This window comes from Miscanthus floridulus, chromosome 5 (genome assembly GCF_019320115.1).
Source record: "Miscanthus floridulus cultivar M001 chromosome 5, ASM1932011v1, whole genome shotgun sequence".
Lineage (NCBI taxonomy): Eukaryota > Viridiplantae > Streptophyta > Magnoliopsida > Poales > Poaceae > Miscanthus > Miscanthus floridulus.
The window spans coordinates 41,928,028-41,940,333 of record NC_089584.1 but is presented as its reverse complement, the minus strand read 5'-3'; the positions used below and the strand labels follow the sequence as shown (position 1 = coordinate 41,940,333).

At 42.6% G+C, this 12,306-nt stretch overlaps 1 pseudogene; it reads right to left on the bottom strand.

Annotated features, from left to right (window-relative positions):
* Positions 1 to 9,196: 9,196 nt before the first annotated feature.
* Positions 9,197 to 11,771, bottom strand: LOC136454557 (uncharacterized; annotated as a pseudogene).
* Between the last annotated feature and the right edge of the window lie 535 nt (positions 11,772 to 12,306).

Sequence of the window (12,306 nt, the reverse complement as noted above, 5' to 3'; positions counted from 1 at the left end):
GAAGCATCCATTGAAGAGGCCCATCGAGTTTGTTTCTTCTCCTTGTCCCTATCAGGACCAGCCTTCACTTGGTTTTCATCGTTGCCAGTTAATTCCATTGCCAATTGGGCTGACCTAGAGAAGAAATTTCATACATATTTTTATATTGGGACAGGAGAAAAGAAAATTACTGATTTGATAGCTATAAGGCAGAGAACTAATGAATTGGGCACCGAGTTTCTTCCGAGATTCTGAGAGAACAGAAATTTGTGCTTCTTATTGAATCTAACTGATGATCAGCTAGCTGCTTTGGTTGTTCAAGGAATGTTGCCAATATGGAGAGAGAAGCTACTCGGGCAAGAGTTTGACAATTTAGGTCTGTTGGCTCAACGAGTGGCAGCGCTCAATAGCCAATTCTAGAACATACGCAGCGATACCCAATTCTAGAAGGGTGCCACAATTTTTGAAACATACAATCCATATTCAGTCGATGACGGCTATGAAGACAATGAAGAAGTAGAGGTTGCCGCAGCTAAATGGAATTGGGGTAAGAAGACAGTAGTGGTACCAAATCCTTGGGGAAAAGGAGTTGAAGAGAGCAATGATTTCGATGTCACAAAATCGGACAAGCTCTTTGATTTCTTATTTGAGAAGGGACAGATCAAGTTGCTCGATAATCATGTTATGTTGCCTCCTGATCAGTTGAAGAATAAGAAGTTTTACAAATTTCACAACACCACCTCTCGTTCTACTAATGAGTGCAGAGTTTTTCAGCAACATATACAGAGGGCTATTCAGCAAGGAAGGCTCAAATTTGATACACCTCAAAAAATGAAAATTGATGATAATCCTTTCCCAAGACATTAGAACATGGTTGATGCTAGATTGCTCAAAGGGAAGACTAAAATCCTAACATCAACTAGGGCCAAAGAAGCCAGAACCATCGACCTGAAGATGCAAATATTGGCTGATGAGTATAGAGAGATTAAAAGGCATCATGACCAACAGAAGAGCCAATATGAGCAGGGAGAGATGTCAAGGGATGGGGCGACAAGGCCGTGTGTCACATCTTGAATTTTGTTGAATAAATGGCAGCGGCAAAAGGAAAACGATTATCAGCATTGGTTAAAGGAGTAAGAATACCAACGTCAACAAGAAGAAGAGAAGTATGAAAGAAAGCAAGCTGAATCACATTGGAATTGTATTTTCTTCAGGCATTATTGAAATGAAGGTTTGAAATTACCTACTAGAAATAATTGCCCAGAGTGCAGTGAGCAATATTGGAAGTTTAGACAATCTCAAGCCAACCGCCGATCTATCCATGCTCGAGATGAGTATCATCATAATATGGATCAATGCTTAAAAAATAGATGTGTTCATGATCGGCTTGGAAAGCGAGTTGTTGATCAAAACTGGGCTGATTATGGAGAAGAAGATAATGAAGAAGAATATGTTTGGCAGGAAGGGCAATGGTGTCTAGGAGGTTTGACAAGAAGCCAGAAAAGAAGGGTGCAATGCCTAAGGAACAGAGAGTTAGAACAGGTTCAGGTGTCTGGTAGACCTCAAGTGTGGTGTGCTAAACAAACAACCAATAGGGGTCAACCATCGTCTAATATTCAAATAACTTTTCTATTGCCGTCAGAATTTAGAGCTCTAGGAGACCAAGAAGTTTATTTAGATTTCAATGAATCAGAGTATGAGGAGATAGTTGCCAAGCTGGCAATTATACAACATGCTATATTCGATAAGCCAGTCAAGCATCGACACTTAAAGGCTTTATATGTAAAAGGTTTCATTGATGGGAAGCCGACGAGCAAAATGTTGGTGGATGGAGGTGCTTCTGTCAATCTTATGCCTTACACCACTTTTCGTAAACTTGGCAAGGGACCAAGAGATTTGATTGAGACCGATATGATGCTTAAGGATTTTAGGGGTAATGCATCCAAGACCAGGGGGCAATGAATGTCGAATTGACAATCGAAAGTAAGACTTTGCTCACCATATTCTTCATCATTGATGGAAAGGGTTCATACAGTCTACTCCTTAGTCGTGACTGGATTCATGTAAAATTGTTGTGTACCATCAACCATGTATCAATGTTTGATTTAGTGGCATGGAGATGATGTTGAGCTGGTTCACGTTGATGAATCTATGAGTATCGCAACAACCAATCCAGTATATTAGGAGCTAGAAGACTTCGAGTGTTTTTCTGACAAGCTATGGGAAGGAGGTTTCATTAAGATCAATGATGAAAGCCAATAGCCGATCCAAGCAATTGGCTCTAAGAGTTTGTTTTAGTGGATAATCCAATAGATGGCACAGGTGGTAAATTAGGACATGGCTTCGCGTCGGCTGGTGGATGAAAGGAGATAGACCTTGGTCCTAGAGATAGGCCTAGACTGACATATGTGAGCACTAAGTTGGATCCTGAGTACAAGCCAGAGTTGATAGATTTATTAAAGGAAATTTAAGGATTGTTTTGCTTAATGAGATGCTTGGCCTAGATTGGTCAGTCATTTAAACTTTGGTCTGAAGAGTTTTGGTGCAACCTGTTAAGAAGCGATCAATGGAAAATGTATGAAGAAACATTATCTTAGCGTTTGGTTGAACATTTGATAGCCGATTCATTCAGTCGTTGGCTCTAATAGCCGATACCAGAAGGGTATCGTCTTTAGCTAAAAAAATACCCCAAAAGGGGAAAAGACGATACGAGACGTATCGCCTATAGAGCAAAAAACAAACACAGAAGCAACCATGATGTATACGAAGGCATTGCAGAAAGCACACTGAGATATAATCATAGAAGAACAGAAGATTTTATTGATTAGTTTGTCCTAAATACAAACTAATCAAAAACATTGTTTATCACATCCTGAGCGGATGTGATGTCTACTATGGCCTCCGCTGCATTGATGAACTCCTTGATCAAGTCCTCATGCTCCTTAGGGCCGTTGCCCATCAGGAAACCGGTCTCCATGGTATGGAGCTCATACCTGGTCTGGACCTACGCCGTGGCCTACGCCACTGATGTGCCATGACGAATGCCATGAAGGGCGATCTCCTTGATGCGGGTCAGAACATCATGGAGGCGGGCATTGATGAGGGGGCCCCAAGCATTGATGGCCACCGTAGCCGCATTTGTTGCCAGTTGGAGGGACTCCAACTGCACCGTTAGGGTTGGCGATCATAGAAACAAAGGAACTACCAAGATAAAGACAGTAAACATCAAAGTAAAGATGTTCTCGGAGTCCATCTTACCCACCACCATGGCATCAGAATTGGCTAGCCACGCCCGAGCAGCGATGGCCTTTTCCTCAGCAGTGTGAAGAGCGGCTTGAGAGACCCCGAGGTAGATCTCAAGCTGGCCATTTTCCCAAGTTGCCTTAGAATAACGATCCTGGGCTATCCTCCACTCCTGGAGGAAACACCGGGCGTCGTCACCGTTATAGGAGTCGGAGGAGTTCAACGATGAATCTGGCGTAGAGGCAGCATTAGATACGACATTGGAGGGCTCACCAGCTCTAGGAAGAGGATGGAGGCTGTCATTCAAGATGAACCTATAAACAAGTTAGAAGAGTTCATCACCATGAGCAGAAGATATCGATCTCACCTCATACGACAAAGGCGCTGGCTCACTAACATGTCCTCCTCTAGAACCTCCTCCACCATGCGTTTTCCTCGATTGTCCTTGCTGGCCATAGGGTTGATTGAATCTACGAGAAGGGGGAAGAAAGCCGCTATAGAGTTTGCGAGGGTGGAGAAGTGCAAAGGAACAGAATCGGTTGCGGGTATAGATGTGTTCGAGGCCGGAGTCCTCGGCCGATATTTGTAGCCACGAAGCGAGGTGGCAAATATCTCGAGACGTGCAAAAGGCAACCACAATTAATAGAAGACAGAGCGCCACCGCACTAATGCTGAAGAGAATGTAGCATTGATAACTGAGGATAGAAGGCTGAGGGGTTTTTCTTAATAAAGGTCATGTTTTTAGACTTAATCGGATTAAGGTTAGAAGTTTGGAATCGGCTATTTTCAAATCGTCTCTTTAGCCAAAACAAGAAATACAATAAGGCGACCGAAAATATGGTTATCATTGATTCTACACAAGATACATGTTGATATACATATTACAAGTCTAGAACATCCTGAATTGCTTTCAATGCTTCTAGCCGGATAGCATCGACTTTTGTGATTTGTTGCTTGTCTTCTTTGGCTGATCCAGGAATGTCCTCAAGGCTGCTGCAGATGGCCCTACCTTCTTTGACCTTGGCCAGTAGTTCTTATTTCTTCTGCTTAATGGCATTGGGTATTTGAGCCAGATTAGACTTATGGCGATTGATGGTGGCATTCACATTTTCTAGTTCCTTCTCAAGTTCTGCACGCCTGGCTTCCAGTTGGGTCAGCTCTAGATTGATCCTGAGAGGGGAGTTCTTCAAGTCATCGATTAGCTGTGTCATCTCTTTGGCCTCTTTCCTGTTAGAGTTCTTCTTAGCCAATAAAGCTTCACAGTTAGACAGTCTCCTCTGAGCCTTCTTCACCTTTGGAGCTTGATCTTCAATGATGGACAAAGATGACAAGACCTCGGTGAGAACCGGGGATGAATTATCCTTAAAGGCCAAGGAGACTCTTTGCATTAAATCCGCATCTTGGACCAAGTCGGCTATATTCTTCTCAAGCATTGATAATATATCTCTTAGTTGATTTCTAGTCTCTTCTGATAAAGCTTGTTTAGAAGGGGCAACTGATGAGCTGATTTCATCTTTATCTAGATACTCTTCAAGATTGAAAGAGTAGGTTGGAGCTATAAGATTAAGTACCTATATATAAGAAAATCTTGTTAAGAGGATTGAATCAGTTGACAATAAGATAAATGGTGAAGCAAGTATGGTACCTTTTTTGAGATAGCTTCTATCTGAGGAGAAAGGAACGGCTGATGATGCACCAATAGTATCTGGTTGAATTGGCTCTACATTGGTATCTGCATGCATCAAGGAAGATTTTTAGTTCATATTTGTTGCAGAGAGATAAACTAAGCATGTGACTTCCTTACCATCGATTATTTGCTGGACTAGAGATTCATTAGTTTGAGTGTCAACATCAACAGGATCACCTTCAATGGGTAGACTGCTAGACTCCTACCCTTGCGTGAATGTTTCTTTAGGGAGTGTCTGGCATGGTAAATGGTGAGAGAAGGGTAAAAACTGAATGAAAATCAAGAATTTTGAGAAAATACCTTGGCAACATTAGGGATTGAAGTGGAAGGGTTCTCACCTTCTACAGTCTTAGAAACATCTTCTGCTGTTTCAACCGAAATTGGCTCCTTTTGAGGATCAGACTGATGAAGGTTTAGTTGATGCTGACTTGAATGATCTGGGACAATAGTTCCGCACCCAGAGCAGGTTGAGATGCAATGGTCGACAACTGCAAGGAAAGAATTAGAATTAGAGATTGAATATCATTTTGGGAAGAGGATGAATTGTTTTACCTAAGCAGTCGATGGTCTCGTTCTATGAAGTCTTTTCCCAGTAATGGTTTTCTAGGGTTGTCCCTTGGGCTCCCTTGCGCTTTGAAGATTGATACGTTACAATTGTAGAGGCAGCATGAGTTTTCATCAGCTTCTTCAGTGGAGGTGCAGCTGATCATATTCTTGAGGCTAGGCATGGTGGCAGATAATCTATAGGACTGCCCCTTCCTATCCAAACTTGGGGGATCGAATTCGGTGTCTTGAAAAGGTCTGTTAGAACAGTTGGCAGGGGGATTCATCGAAGAATTTTTCTAATAAGGAATGGCAAGTTACCTCACTATCGGAAACAAACTCTCCATCTAGAGCTATGCATCTAGGATGGACCGACCCACAAAAGAGATGGGAGTGCCATTCTTGCCACCAAGAGTCAAAAAGGTTGGGAGTGAAGTTGACTCTTGTCTAGTCATGCAAGCAAAAAGAAGAAAGATCTGATCCTAGCTGAAAGACTCTAGAGGCTTCCAACACTTCACTAATACCCTCTCTTGGCTTCAGTATATTCTTGAAGAACAGTTGAGGAGGCAGTTGACCAAGACCAAACTGACGAGCTACAAAAGAAGGGTTGTAAAACTCATAGGTTGGAAGGTTGCCTAGAAGGAAGGAACCTATGAACATTTTGCCATGGCTATGATGAAATTTGGCTGGAAGAACATAAGGTTTGATGAAAGAATTGAAGATTGCAGCCGCTGTTTCATCTGAGCAGCCTGATTCAAATCGAAATTTGAATGGGAAGACCAACTCATTATTCTCATCCTCATCATAGGGTAGCCAAGTCAGGATACTTGCATCAAACCCTCTATAAAATTTCTTGAAGAGATGGCCAACATCGATAGCAATTGTTATGGCCAATGCAGCTTCACCATAGTTCATGCACTGACGAGTTCTTCCTTCTTTGCCTCTGTATTCCTCATCAAAGTTGGAGGAGGGAAAGCTCAAATTCTGGAGATTTGGCCTTACAATCTTATGCATATACAGGTTTAACTATATTTGTATTAGCCACCATGGGCAACTGATGGTGTGCACTGCTTCATTCTTCAGCAGCTGAGCGACCACCTGATGCATCAAGTGGTAAGCTGATCCCAACAGATATTTACCAAGTGGAATTTTAGTGCCTACTGATAGATGTTCTACCATGAGTTTATGATTGTAAGTCAGACCACAAGATGACCCAGTGAAGATAAATCTTTCTAACCACATGTTTAGGAAGGCTACATATTCTCTTTCGTTAACAGTTGACCCATCTCCAATATGGTTTCAGAATGTAGCTTGCCCATCCTGTGCAGTCTGATATTTTGGCTAATTTCTTGGATCCGACACTTAAAAAGTCATAAGGTTGCATTGATCCTGTTATTCTAAGGTCGGTCAACATATAAACATTGGCCAAAGTGATGATCATTGGGCCGTGACAAAAAACAAAAGCATTTAGGGTATTAGACCAGAAATAAGATGCAGAAACCAGGAGTGAATCATTCTGCTCCATCTCAGACAACGAGAGTGTCAAGCATTGATTCAAGTCATAAACCTCCCAATCTCTAGCCTTTTTCTTAGACACCCTATGAAACCAGTCTCTCCATCCCCTAGGCATTTTGGGCCAGTTTCTCAAAAGGAGTTTTGGTGTTCTAGGAGGACAAATCCACTATAGATTATTTGAAGGGGATTTGGTTAGTTTCTTAACGAATAAAATTAGATGGATCAGGGTCACCCATAGGCCCAAGAAAATAGACATTGGGAGCAATAGCTGATGGAATAAAGATTTCATTCCTCATTTCCTAGAAATTAGATAAAATAAATTTAAGAAGAAAGGAAACGCAGGGTAGCGGCCGATACTTGGAGAATAGGAACTTGAAAGCATACCTCAGGGACATGGTTGCTGGTTGCCATTGTAGCCAAAGCAGATTTGAATCTGAGGAAGATCACTTGAATAAAAGCTTGATAGGGCAGAGGATTTGCTAGGGTTGAGACTTTGGCGATGGCGGCGTTGGCTGTTAAGATTTGTTCGAGAAAGAAGGGAAAAGCAAATGGGCCGATTGAGTTGGAAATGATACTATTGGGATATTATATAAGACTCGGACCAAGAAGTCAGGAGTCACACGTATATCTCGGAATAAAACAGTTGCGACGTGGTAAACAGGTAAATAGGAATTTTGGAATAAAATCATTTTTATTCCAAAATTGGGGGACATGTGTTTACACCAAAATTTAGGGAGAAGAATGCTGGAAATCGAAACTTCCAAGATTGCATCAATCAAGGAATCGATTGCATACGGATCGATATCAGCTGATTTAGATACGGCACTAGAATCGGCTCTCTTTGAATGGCGTCAGTAGATAACGACAATGAGCTATAATTGGCGTCAAGAAATATGTGTCGGACTCTACAAAAATGGAAAGATTAGGGTCCAAGTTATCTTAAGTTAGGAATGTTTTCTCATGTTATATCCTTTCTCGTTAGATTCATTGGCTCAACACTTTACACTGGTAATATCTACCTAGCTGATGATTTTACTTACATCTGCGTGCATTGTACTTGTCAACATAAAACCAATCGCTACCCACAAGCTTTATGGTCCGTAACAGCCGATTTCTTCATGTATCGGCTGTTTAGTCAAATTTTCCCGTCTAGCTGCTCCCGAAGTGGCACGTTTGGAACTGTCTGGGCAAAACCGGCATGTTTCATGTTAAATTACTAATAAACTTTCTCTCCTTATCAATTGCAGGTCAAATTGACTGGCACGTCTCAGGAGGAATTCACAGGAACGGCTAGCCCTGCGTTGAAGCCAAGCGGATCTCCAGCCTTGCTCCTGATGGCGGGGAAATGGGTGGCTATGACCTGCCTCCACGTCAGCAGAGACAAAGTTGGTTTTGGTTAAATTTAATTGGGACAAAAGAAAAAGAACAGGTATTGCAAGTCCATACTTCCATAATTCTTATATTTGCATAAAAATTATGTTAATTACATCTCCGTAGAGAACACCCCTGATTAAGAGTTCCAACATGAGTACATGAAAATAAGATTACATCATATGGCTTTCTATTACAAACTACAAAAAGAAAACAAAGTCTTTAGTCTTGTAGTCTCGGATGGATGGATGAATATGCATGCTTGGCATAGGTTTGAACTTGATGCATGTTATTTTATTTAAACATGGCATTTTTATTTGTTGAGGAGCTAACGTATACTCCTTGTACGATTGGTCGCTAGCTTGTTTAGCATTCGAGCGACCCATGATATGCATGTAGTTAATCTATGCAAATCATTTGTGCATATATTATTATTTGTTCATATCATGATATGGCGCTAAATTTAGCTAACTCAGCATGGGACATCTTGACCATGCCCCATATGCATATACGACCAAGAGGGAATGATTTGTTTGTTTGTTGGACATTTCTTTGGTGCATAATATCATGTATGTATGCACACAATTTACTTTGAAGACTAAATTTGACAGTCTTTTGGATCATTTAACATCATTCAGAGTTACATTTGGGGGATTTCTTTATTGAGGAGATGGCCTAAGTAGTTGACGGCCTGATCTAAGCTGAACTTCATCAACTTTGGGTGCCTCTTCTTAAGGGAAGTGAAGACACTCCTCATCATCCTCAAAAACTCTGATGGGAAAGCAGCATATTCTTCGAGGGGGTTGTCCTTGCGCTTCTTTATATTTTGGTAGAAGTGCAGGCCTTCTCCCTTTTCCATCATTCGTCGGAGAGCAAATTGTCTTGAGAGTTGCTGTCGACGCTCTCCTGATCTTTAGGAACCTGATGGTCCACATTTTGGGGTATGGATCCACCGAAGGAAAGTCTTACCTTCATGTTGGCGCTTAGCTTGCTGTTGTGGATGCCCTAAGAAAGACATATTAACATGCTTAGGTTTTGATATCATACATTGATCATAAGTTTAACACATTTTTGGAGTTGCACAACTCACCGGATCACTTTGAAAAGTGGCAACATTTGATGTAGCCGTTTTCTTTCCATTTGTCATGCTTTTGAGTAGATCGGCTTCTATGGTGCCTTCATCTATGAGCTTTTGTATCATGTTTTTGACCACAAAACAATCTTTGAGCGTATGACCCAAGATGCGATGAAAGTGACAGAAATTTGGCTCATCAAATTTAGAAGCTTCTTCTGGCCTTTTCGGTTTGGGGAGCTCGATGAGTTTCAACTCCCGTAGGCCCATGAAGAGATCCCCCACTTCTTCGTCGGGGAAAGAGTACTTCTGATTTTGACGCTCACTAAGAGTTGGCCTTCTAGGAGCTAGTACACCCCCTTTGCTTGGTAATCTTATGGCGGTGCCCCTAGTTTGGAACTTTTGAGGACCCACCGTTGTCTCCATGGCCTGCATTTGCTTCGGCTTAGAAGATGTGGGCTTATCTTGTGGGTTGTTTTTATCCAATGGAGCCTTGTTGAACGCCTCGGTGGACGAGACATGTGATGCATATAATTCTCTATGTCTGTGGCCTTTGAGGACAACTCTTCAAAAGTTATTGGCCTTACACCCTGTAGGTGAATGGCCATGTCCGGGCTCAAGTTATTCATACACATACAGACTGCTTCTGGTTTGGTGATTAGCTATAGGCAGTGGAGGCTTAAATTCCTCTAGCTATTGATGAAATCCACAGCTTTCTCATTTGGCCTTTGTAAGGTTTGAGTTAGCTCAGTTATTCCCACCGTCCTTTGAGTGCTATAAAAGCGCTCTAGGAAGGCGTCTTGCATTTGTTCCCATGTACGGATGGAGCCAGGTGCCAACTTGCTATACCATGTGAAAGCTAGACCCGATAATGTTTGTACAAATTGACGGAGGAGAAGAGCTCCATTGTGGGTTGTATATTGACACGCAGCAAGGAAATGGGCCACATATTCATGTGGCGATTCAGTCCCATTAAATTTACTAAATTGCGGTTGGCAATAGTTGTTCGGAAATGGTACCATGTCCACCTCCAGCGGATATGGCTTCACATACCCCAGACGCATGGAATAATGCGTTTGCATATATTGAGCCTTTACGCCTTCCGAAATCATCCTTTTATGGCTTCGAGTGTGATTTTAGGTTGGTGATGGGGACCATTATGACTGGTCGAAGTGTTCACATCATTTGTACGATTTCTGGTGTTGGCCACCTGGTCACGAAGTGCGACCAACTCTTCTTCTTTCTATTGTAAGGCAGCCATCATTTGGTTCATCTGCTGTTCAATGGATTGACCTTGATTTGTGGCAAGCACTTGTTCAACACTGCTAGGCTCACTCTCACTATGTGGAGGTTGTGAGTCATCCTCACTTGGGGCTTGTGGATCTTCACCATTTAGTGGGTTTGGATCAGCCGAGCCAGAGTTTGTTAAGCTTTGAGTCACTGGACGATGACCCACTGGAATTTGTTTACAAGGCTTCTTTCTTTTGAAGTGTGTAGAAGCGGAGGAAGTATCACTCGTGTTGCAGGCTGCTTCCTCAACGCTCACCGGCATTGAAGAGAATACCTCAAAATGGTTGCTTAAGGCTCTTTTATGACGAGGCTAATAAGCTAGTGTTGTTGTATCTTCCACTCTTGGAGTGGCTTCTTTTATTTCTCCTTGGGTGCCGCCAGCATGTCTTGATGACGCATCCCCTCATACCCAACTAGACATGGAGTCAGTTGGTATTGCCATCTCCTTTTGTTTTAAGCTGGCATGTCTTGCACGTACATTGGTAGCCTGCCTTGCATATCTCCCTCACCTCGAGTTCCTTTTTACTCTTGATGCTTGGGTAGTTTGGACAAAATTTTAGCGTGTCGCATGATTTCACCCCCAATATTATTTGAGGATGTGGATGCTCCAGGCAACAAGCTCCTTAGGTCTTGGCATATGGCCCTTTCGATGGATGCCTGAAAAGCTTGCCTCGTAGCATTTTGGATCCTATGATATTCCTTGCTTTGTTGAGCCAAAATTGAATCACAAACATAAGCACGTTGTGCATTAGTCATAGAGTCAATTGTGTTGCTAAAGTTGGCCCATGCTTGAAAGATTTTGCGTTACCGTCGGTGGTGTCGCTTTGGAGACACAGAATCTTGTATAGCAGGCCATGATGGTGCCACCTCTGATGATATAGGATTAGAGAGTGTCGTAGCTGGATCAACATGTCCCCTCTTTATATCATTGAGGGAGAGGTGAATCCCTTGCCACTGAAGCTCACGCTTAGGTAAATCATTGCTGGGATTATAGACCAACATGGGGATAAACTCAGGAGCTTTAGCCTGAAGTTGGCTTTTTGTAGATAAATCACTTTCAGTGGACGACATACTGGCCCTGTTCGCTGGTTTAAAACTTGACTGAAACTGACTGAAAACACTGTTCCGGCTAAATTGTTGTGAGAGAAAAACACTGTGTTGGCTGGAAAAAGAAGCCAAACAAGCCGAATATGGGGTAAGCCGAATAGGGCCACTATATTCTGTCTCCATGGCCTTTCCTTTGTTGGAAGGACGCGGGTGATCCATCTCTCCCACCGCTATAGCCCTTTCTTTGTTGCAGGGCTGCGGACGTTGAGGTTGATCCCATAGCACTATCCCCCTATTTGGAGGTGGGAAAGCTATTGTTGATGCATTCTTTGTCGGAGGTGCCCCTAGTATGCTTGGGGTAGGTTTGGAGGAACCAACCCCCAGCTTATCATGAGTAATTGAAGGTGGCATTTCCCCCTTTGTCTTTGGAGTCGATGAAGAGGACATCATTGGTGGCATTGGCTTGGTTGGCGATGCCCTTTTGGCATAGATAGGCCACTCCCCAAGCGTGGTGGGGCGGAACTTTGGCTCCATCTTGGAACTAGGGGACTTGGTGCTC